Source organism: Sinocyclocheilus anshuiensis, unplaced genomic scaffold (assembly GCF_001515605.1).
Source record: "Sinocyclocheilus anshuiensis isolate Anshui unplaced genomic scaffold, SAMN03320099.WGS_v1.1 scaffold1797, whole genome shotgun sequence".
NCBI classification, from domain to species: Eukaryota; Metazoa; Chordata; class Actinopteri; order Cypriniformes; family Cyprinidae; genus Sinocyclocheilus; species Sinocyclocheilus anshuiensis.
The window spans coordinates 246,015-255,659 of record NW_015536553.1 but is presented as its reverse complement, the minus strand read 5'-3'; the positions used below and the strand labels follow the sequence as shown (position 1 = coordinate 255,659).

The 9,645-nt window shown below is 40.4% G+C and overlaps 1 protein-coding gene and 1 long non-coding RNA gene across 2 annotated transcripts in view; both read right to left on the bottom strand.

Moving 5' to 3' along the window:
• The window catches only part of LOC107701285 (delta-sarcoglycan-like), a 107,705-nt gene that overhangs the window by 22,962 nt on the left and 75,098 nt on the right, over positions 1-9,645 (bottom strand). The window lies entirely within an intron of this gene.
• Positions 6,825-9,645, bottom strand: part of LOC107701295 (uncharacterized) — a 19,837-nt gene continuing 17,016 nt past the window's right edge. Inside the window, exon 3 of the long non-coding RNA XR_001635629.1 lies at positions 6,825-6,836. This is a non-coding gene — a long non-coding RNA (uncharacterized LOC107701295). The remainder of the gene's footprint in view (positions 6,837-9,645) is intronic.

Sequence of the window (9,645 nt, the reverse complement as noted above, 5' to 3'; positions counted from 1 at the left end):
ATCGCCAATCCAAACTGTATGCTAATTGTCAATCATCTTTGACGATAGTGGTCCTGACAGAAATACAGGCATTATATAGTGGGTAAATTTTGTATAAATGCCGTTTTTTGATCTGATTTTATCTAAACTATTTTTAACAACAGGTGATTGTAAATCACAACATTTTTGTAAAAGTCAATGACTGGGAGACTTGAATGTTTCATTGAAAATCTGTTATGTACATTTGAAAAACAGCCACGGGTAAAATTTACCCCGTGTTTAATTGTGGTAATAATAAAAATAATATGTTTGCATATTATGCTTTGAATTACAAATGATTTTGCAAAAGATAAAAATAATTGATAATTTGATCTGATGCAAAACACACATGGTACAACACAAACTGCTGTAGCTAATGAGCTCTGATTATGTTAGAAGGCGAGGTGAAACTAAGGAGTGGTAAAATGTGAAACTAAGCAAGGCCAATCTGATGCAATTATCGATAACAATAAGAAAGGTAAGGAGACCTAACTCACTTGAGATATGAATGAAAAATTACAACAAAAAAATTATATTTTTCTGAAATATATACATGCATGTGTGTATTTATATATACATAATACATATACACAGTACACATACATATATTATGTAAACAAAAACTTTTATTTTCGATGCGATTAATCGTCATTAATCATTTGACAGCACTCATATATTTATATATTTCATGTCAACAATAACCTGGATCAACTCTTAAAAGTGGCAGGATGTTACGCCTCAAGATATAAAAGCTACTTGGAGTTTAAACGATACACAGACAAATTTGGATCATTAGCTTGATGAAACATGAAAGCCTCTTTCAGTATCCCGAACCTGGCATTCAACCTTTTGAATTTCAAACAGTCAGCATCTGCAAGACATCAGTATTCACAGTGAGGTGGAGCAGCAACGCAGGTGCTGGCGAAAGGGAAATTTAAGCAGATTAGGTGACATCGTGTTGGCACACAGCAGTGGCACCTACCAGGGATAAAAAGGGAGTTGACAAGTAATCAAGATGGCGCCGCAAATGGCAGCCAGGACATCCTGTCGTCAAGTCAAATTCCTTGTGTGTGTAAACATACTTGGTAATAAAGCTCTTCTGATTCTGACTAATTTGTCACAGGTAGAAAAACAAAGGGAAAATCTCATTTACCCCCTCTTGGGTTTGAGAGAAACGTTAGAACAGAGGCAGCACAACCTGCATATCTTTTACAGAGGCATGATATATATGTATATATATATTGGTATCATGCCAGTCATTATAACAATCACGATTTGGCACAAAGCACAAAGGCACATCACAGGAGTCGGACTTCACTGGTGTCTGTGCTTGGCAGTGTCTGCACCTCAAATGACCTGTGGTGCTGCGTCAACTGAAATGCACAGGCTTGTGATGTGCTCTGTGTGGAGTGGGCGATGGAGCAGGTCTGCCAGCTGCCGCTGCCAGCTCTTCAACAAGTGTCTCCCTAAATGCCCTCTGGTGCATGAGTACCTCTCCTTTACCTTTTGTGATACTCTTGTAAAGCAGGAAGGTATTCACAACGGCAATGTCCAGAAAGTGATAAAAAAATGTCTTATACCACTTCTGGGTCTTGTGGATGACTTTATAGTAATTGATCAGGGCATCGGAGAGGTCCACTCCACCCATGCACCTGTATGGAAAGAAAAAACAACAACATTGAGCCACATATTTTATTTAATTTCAAATAACATAAAATATTGTTGATTATATAATACATATCTGGTTGTACTCCTTCACTGCTGGTGGAACAGAGATGTTCTTCAACACCCAGTGTCCATCTGCATCTCTAACTCTACTCTGAACAGTATCCCCAGCATGGGCTGTGTGGAGTGTTGAACACAGGAACATGTCCTTTGTGTCTCACACCTGGACAAAGAGGAGGGAGTCCTTTCTGATCCATCGTATGCTGCCACAGGGAGATTTTGAGTCCAGACTATTTATTTAGATTTTTGGAAAACCAATTCTGTTTGTGCGTACAGTTCCGCATGCCCAGATCCTCTTCTGAAAGAGATCACAGAAAAGAGGGCGAGTAGTATAGAAATTGTTGAAAAAAAGTTTGTATCCTGTGCCAAGCAACCACGTGTCAACAAGCTCCATCACTGACTCATAACTGAGTCCCTTGCCACTGTTTCCCTGCAGTTTTCCTTCATACACAAAAAAATTCCATGTGTACCCATTGCTTGAGTCCGCCAGAACGAAAAGTTTATATCCCCAGCGAACAGGCTTATTTTTCATATATTGTTTTATCCCGATTCGTGCCTTCGAGGCAACCATTCACTCATCAATTGAAATTTCCTGGCCAGGGTGATAGTTTATTTTGCAGGCATCCCTCATCTCAGTGTATAGTGGCTTTATTTTGCAGAGACAATCTAATTCTGTTGTACCTTTTCTCTGCTAATTAGCAGCATCGTCCACCAAGCTACTGAGGTGATGGGAGTGGCAGATCCTAAGAAACTTCTTTCCGGCGAAAAGCTTTTTAGGGAACAGCAAGCTGTACAGTTTACCTCCTCGCCAGTAATCAGTTATTGCAGGGAGTTTTACTAAACCCATATAAATTACCATGGCCATGAATGCAAACATATCCTGTAATGTCACGTCAATCCACAGGTCAGAGGGCTTTGAATTGTTTGAGTGAAAGTCATTGGTGGTTTTAATTATTGTCAATAACATGGAGTTCGTAAAAACAAGTTGGAAAAGCTGTAAAACTGTGTAGTTAGCTGTACGTATGAGCTGGGGTCCTGGTGATTTGGTGGGTCTGAATGTGGGCTGTGGTGGTGTCACTTCTGGAACATCAACACCATTCCATCTCTTCAGATGTGCTGGTTGACATCTCAGCTTGACTGCTGCTGCTGCCAGTTCTCCCTCTCCCTCTCCCTCTCCCGCTTTCTCTCCCTCTTCTCCTTCCCTGTCCTCTGCCTCTTCCTCTTCCCCTCCCCAGTCCTCTACCTCTTAGTCTTCTGCTGGCAGAATCTCTCTGGGAAGGTGAGGGATGGGGATCCTCTCCTGATGAGGTGTTGTCATCATGTCCCTTAGTATATGGCTTTTTGCTGACTGGCTCCCAGACTTCATCTGATTCAATGTCAGATGATTGTCTGTGATATAGAAAACAACACAGACATGACAGAAGTTAGCAGGAACACCTCAAAGCACAAACACATACCTCAATATATACAGTAAAATATAATATAAATAATGATATGTATAATATATATAAATATAATTATATAACACCTCAACACAAACACAGACCTCAATATATACAGTAAAATATGTATAATATATATAATTATAAGAATAATAAAAATAAATATAATTATATATTATAATAAAACACTTACTTGTAGAGAGTGACGTCTCCTCAATCCAAAACCAGCTCCTCTGCTACCGAGTCAATGGATGAAAAATCGCTCTCTTTGTCAGAAACGTCATCCTCAGACTCATCACTGTCATGCCGAGTACATTGTTCAACAACTTCTTTGAGCGAGAAGTTTGTTTTTCTCATTCTCTTTGCCATTTTTCACCTCTAACCATCTTTCACCCATAAACTCTCTCAAAACGCTCTTTACGTATGGACTCACAAGTCACTATAATCCTTTACGCATGGATTACTGTGTGTGACAGGTTGAATCGTCCCACTAAAGCGGCATATTAATCTTTTCAGAAGTTCATTGGCTATCAGATAAGACTGTCATTTGCAAACTCTGATGCAACTGGATCGATCTACTGTCCATCAAAGAGAGGGCGGCACCATCCTTCATCCTGGGATCTCCTTGGCTATTGCTGCCTATTGAAACTTCTTAGATGCACTTATTGGTTCAAATGAGGTGTCAATCTAAAGGGCAGATGTCAGTGGCCATTTTGACATCAGTAAATCCGTAATGTTTACAGGTGAAAAGAAGCAACACTTCAGAATACGCCGAAAGTTTGATTGGTCCATCTGGAGCGAATGTATCCGGTTCGTAGAGGGGAATGGCGCAGCAAGCGAGACACCGAGCAGTTCCTCTAGTTTTACTGGCTACTCGAGGCGAGTACACAAGGCAAGGTAAGGCAAGTTTATTTATGTAGCACATTTCATACACAATGGTAATTCAAAGTGCTTTACATAAAAGAAAGTAAAATAATCATAAAACCATAATCACAACAATAAAACAAGGAATTTAAAAACTTTGAAAATGATTTAAAAATTGATTTAAAATTAATATAAAACAGTTAAAAATAAAATGATTATACATAAAATACAGTGCAATCACTTCGGATTGCATAAAATACAGTGCAATATATAAAATACAGTGCAATCAGTTCGGACATCGCACAGTGCTCATTCAATACATGCACAGCTAAACAGATGAGTTTTAAATCTAGATTTAAATGTGACTAATGTTTTAGCACATCTGATCTCTTCTGGAAGCTGGTTCCAACTGCGGGTGGCAAAATAGCTAAAAGCGGACTCCCCTTGTTTTGTGTGAATCCTTGGTATTTCTAACTGACTCAATCATAATGATCTGATTGGTCTGTTAGGTTTATATTCAGTGAGCATATCTGCAATGTATTTAGGTCCTAGGCCATTGAGTGATTTTTAAACGAGTAAAAGTACTTTAAAATCAATCCTATATATAACTGGAAGCCAGTATAAGGACCTGAGGGCTGGTATGATATGCTCAGATTTTCTGGTTCTAGTCAGAATCCTGGCAGCAGCATTCTGGATGAGCTGCAGCTGTCTAATGGTCTTCTTGGGAAGGCCGCTGAGGAGACCATTACAATAGTCCACCCTGCTGGTAATAAAGGCATGAACAAGTTTCTCCAAGTCTTGACTGGAAACAAAACATCTGATTCTTGCAATGTTTTTGAGATGATAGTATGCTGATTTAGTTACTGCTTTGACATGACTACTTAAACTAAGGTGTGTCTCCAGAATCTTCTTTCTCATTATTTGACTTAGTGGGAGCATATACGGGCTAAACAAGAGCGGTGCAAGAATTGAGCCTTGTTGGGACTCCGCATGCCATGGACGTCCACTTAGACTTATGCGCTCCTATACTCACATAAAAACCTCTCCCTTCTAAATATGACCTGAACCAGTTGAGAACCATCCCAGAAAGCCTGACCCAGTTTTCCAGTCTCTCTAGAAGTATGTTATGATCGACAGTGTCAAATGCAGCACTGAGATCTAGTAGTACCAGCACTAATATTTTGCCAGAATCAGAATTTAAGTGAATATCTCTAAGTATGACCTGAACCATTTGATTACCATCCCAGAAAGCCCGACCCAGTTTTCCAGTCTCTCTAGTAGTATGTTATGATCGACAGTATCAGATGCAGCACTGAGATCTAGTAGTACCAGCACTAATATTTTGCCAGAATCAGAATTTAAGCGAATATCATTTATTATCTTAATGAGCGCTGTCTCTGTGCTGTGATGCGGTCGGAAACCAGATTGAAAATTGTCCAGGTATCCATTTGAGTTTAAATATTTGTTCAGCTGATTAAACACTACCTTTTAAGTAATCTTGCCTATAAAAGGAAGATTTGATATTGGTCTATAATTGCTCAATACGGTGTTATCAAGATTGCTCTTTTTCAGAAGGGGCTTAACAACTGCAGTTTTCAGGGAGTTTGGAAAAGTCCCAGAAAGAAGTGAGGCATTCACCACTTCTAAGAGATCTGCTTCTAAACAGTTAAGCACCCTTTTGAAAAAAAAATATGTGGGAAGTGTGTCAAGATAGCAGTTTGACGATTTAAGGTGCTGTACTATTTCTTTCAAAATGTTGCTATCAATTGCTTCAAAAACAGACGTAGTATCTTCTTTTTTATATTGCGGTCGAATCTCTCTGACCTCTGCATAACTTGAGGATGTGCTAATCACCTTCCTGATATTATTGATCTTCTCAGAAAAGAAGGAAGCAAACTCATTGCATTTGCTGTCGGAGAGCATTTCACTGGCAATCTGACTTGGGGGGTTTGTCAGTCTCTCAACAGTAGCAAAAAGAGTGTGAGTGTTGTTTAAGTTACTGTTTATAAGGTTTGAGAAGAAAGTCTGTCTATCTGTGGCTATTTCCACATTGAAAGCATGAAGGCTGTCTTTATAGATGCTATAGTGAATTTCAAGTTTCTTCTTCTGCCACATCCGCTCAGCTTTTCTGCATTGACTTTTTTGATACTCTGTACTGCTGTTGATTTTCTCCAAGCTGATTTTTGTCTGCCAGTCTTCTTGCTGACCTTTACAGGAGCAATATCATCAATAACATTCTTAAATTTTGAGTTAAAGGAATCAAGGAGAAGATCAACAGTGTCTGCATAAATGCTTGGTGTTAAAGATATAGCCTTCATAAATAGCACACTAGTGTTCTCTTTAATGCATCTCTTTCTGACAGAGACAGATCTAGATTCAGTGGTAGCAGAGATCAATATATCAAAGAAAATACAGAAGTGATCAGATAATACTACATCCTTAATAACAATGGGTGAAATGTTTAGACCGCTACTGATGAGTAAATCTAGAGTGTGTCCTCGACTGTGTGTGGGTCCATGCACATGCTGAATCAGGTCAAATGTGTTTAAAACAGTTATAATTTATTTTGTAGCTTTGATTTCTGCATTATGTATGTGAATATTAAAATACCCTGCTATAGCAAAACAGTCAAACTCTGAGGAAATAATTGATAACAGACAAGTACAGCCATGGCCAAAAGTTTTGAGAATGACACAAATATTAATTTTCACAAAGTCTGCTGCTACAGTGTATTTAGATATTTTTGTCAGATGCTACTATGTTATACTGAAGTATAATTACAAGAATCTCATGAGTGTCAAAGGCTTTTATTGACAATTACAATAAGTGTATGCAAAGACTCAATATTTGCAGTGTTGACCCTTCTTTTTCAAGACCTCTGCAATTCGCCCTGGCATGCTGTCAATCAACTTCTGGGCCACATTCTGACTGATGGCAGCCCATTCTTGCATAATCAATACTTGGAGTTTGTCAGAATTTGTGGGTTTTTGTTTGTCCACCCGCCTCCTGAGGATTGACCACAAGTTCTCAATGGGATTAAGGTCTGAGGAGTTTCCTGGCCATGGACCCAAAATTTCAATGTTTTGTTCCCTGAACCACTTAGTTATCACTTTTGCCTTATGGCAAGGTGCTCCAGCATGCTGTAAAAGGCATTGTTCATCACCAAACTGTTCTTAGATGGTTGGGAGAAGTTGCTCTCGGAGGATGTTTTTGTACCATTCTTTATTCATGGCTGTGTTCTTAGGCAAAATTGTGAGTGAGCCCACTCCCTTGGCTGAGAAGCAACCCCACACATGAATGGTCTCAGGATGATTTACCGTTGGCATGATACAGGACTGATGGTAGCGCTCACCTTTTCTTCTCCGAACAAGCTTTATTCCGGATGCCCCAAACAATCAGAAAGGGGATTCATCAGAGAAAATGACTTTACCCCAGTCCTCAGGAGTCCAATCCCTGTACCTTTCGGAGAATATTAGTCTGTCCCTGATGTTTTTCTTGGAGAGAAGTGGGTTCTTTGCTGCCCTTCTTGACACCAGGCCATCCTCCAAAAGTCTTTGCCTCACTGTGTGTGCAGATGCGCTCACACGTGCCTGCTGCCATTCCTGAGCAAGCTCTGCACTGGTGGTGCCCCGATCCCGCAGCTGAATCAACTTTAGGAGATGGTCCTGGCGCTTGCTGGAATTTCTTGGGTGCCCTGAAGCCTTCTTCACAACAATTGAACCTCTCCTCTTGAAGTTCTTGATGATCCAATAAATTATTGATTTAGGTAAAATTTTACTAGCAGCATTATCCTTGTCTGTGAATCCCTTTTTGTGCAAAGCAATGATAACTGCACATGTTTTCTTGCAGGTAACCATAGTTAACAGAGGAAGAACAATGATTTCAAGCACCACCCTCCTTTTAAAGCTTCCAGTCTGTTATTCTAACTCAATCAGCATGACAGAGTGATCTCTAGCCTTGTGCTCATCAACATTCTCACCTGTGTTAATGAGAGAATCACTGACATGATGTCAACAGGTCCTTTTGTGGCAAGGCTGAAATGCAGTGGAAATGTTTTTGGGATTAAGTTAATTTTAATGGCGAAGAGGGACTTTGCAATTAATTGCAATTCATCTGATCACTCTTCATAACATTCTGGAGTATATGCAAATTCCATCATAAAAACTGAGGCAGCAGACTTTGTGAAAATTAATATTTGTTTCATTCTCAACAATTTGGCCTTGGCTGCCCTGACCAAATGACACTTGCTTGCATTGATAGACAACTTTAAACAGAGCAGCCACACCTCCGCCTCTCCTAACAGTCCTGCAGACACTCATGAAAGTAAAGTTAGGAGGGGCTGTTTCATTGAGGACTGTTGCACTTGCAGCTGTCTTCTAGCCATGTTTTGTTTAGAAATATAAAATCCAGGTTGTTTGTGGTTATTAAGTAATTGATTAGAAATTATTTATTTTTTAGTGAGCGAATGTTTAAAAATGCTAACTTGATGGCATTGCTTTTTGTCTCAACAGCAATCTTTGTTTGATGCATAATAGGCCGCAGATTAGATGGGTCAGCCATACGGCATGAGAAGGCCTTAGACTTTCTATCACGTGATAAAACAGAAATAGAGAAAGCTACAGGCACACTGGCTTGTTCTGTAAACATTTGTGAATGTTGCTGCTATCATAGCAGGGACCTGACACATATCACTGAGAGCTGCTATCAGTTGTTTTTGGTTCACCTACAACAGATGGAGGAGGGTTTGGGCCCTGGCGTTGTGGCAGTGGCCGGAGAGCTCTCAGAGGAGGAGGAGGGCGAGCTGGCCCCACAGGCTTTGGTGGTTGTGGGGCCCGCCGTTTTTTAGTTGATATCTGGGGGCTTGCAGCAAAAGAGTGGAGTGGGAGAGTCCCAGCATAAACCAGTTCCTCCATTTTCTGTGAGAAGCTTAGAAGTGGAGATGCTGGAGAGAGGGATAATGTGTCTGGTGAGCGGGGCTCTGGCTCTGCTGTTTCTGGTGGCTGAAATATGTTGCCCTGGCTTCCCTGGCTGTTTTCCAGAAAGTCGTCCTTGGCTGCTGAGTCTTGGAGCTGTTCTGATACGTCACAGTCTGTCTGTGATGAGCTCTGTGGGCAGGGCTCAGCCGTGATGTGCATGAGCAGTGGTTGTTTTGGCTGCGTGGTATTATCAGTGTCCTTGTGGGATGTCTCAACCACATTATGACTCGGAAGCTGATATTAAGTCCTATGGTAATTCATAATCTGTCCAGGTGTGTGTGTGCCATTCAGGTTGAGTGGTTTGGCACACACTACTGAAGGATGATGGAGGGAGAAGTAGATATTGTCCTTTAGCACTCTTGCACCAAGTTTGTTTAGGTGGAGGCCATCCAGTTTAAACAGTTGTCTATGGCCCCAGAAAAGATTGAAGTTATCGATGAAATTGACTCCTTTTAAGCTGCAGATTCTTTGTAGCCATGTGTTCAGCCCAAGCAAACGTGAAAACATATTAGTTCCTCTTGCTGGGAGTGGCCCACTGATGAACGACTGAAATTTAAGTCTTCGAAGTGTTTCAAAGAGTTCACTGAAGTCCTTCTTAAGGAGTTCTGACTGCTCTTTCC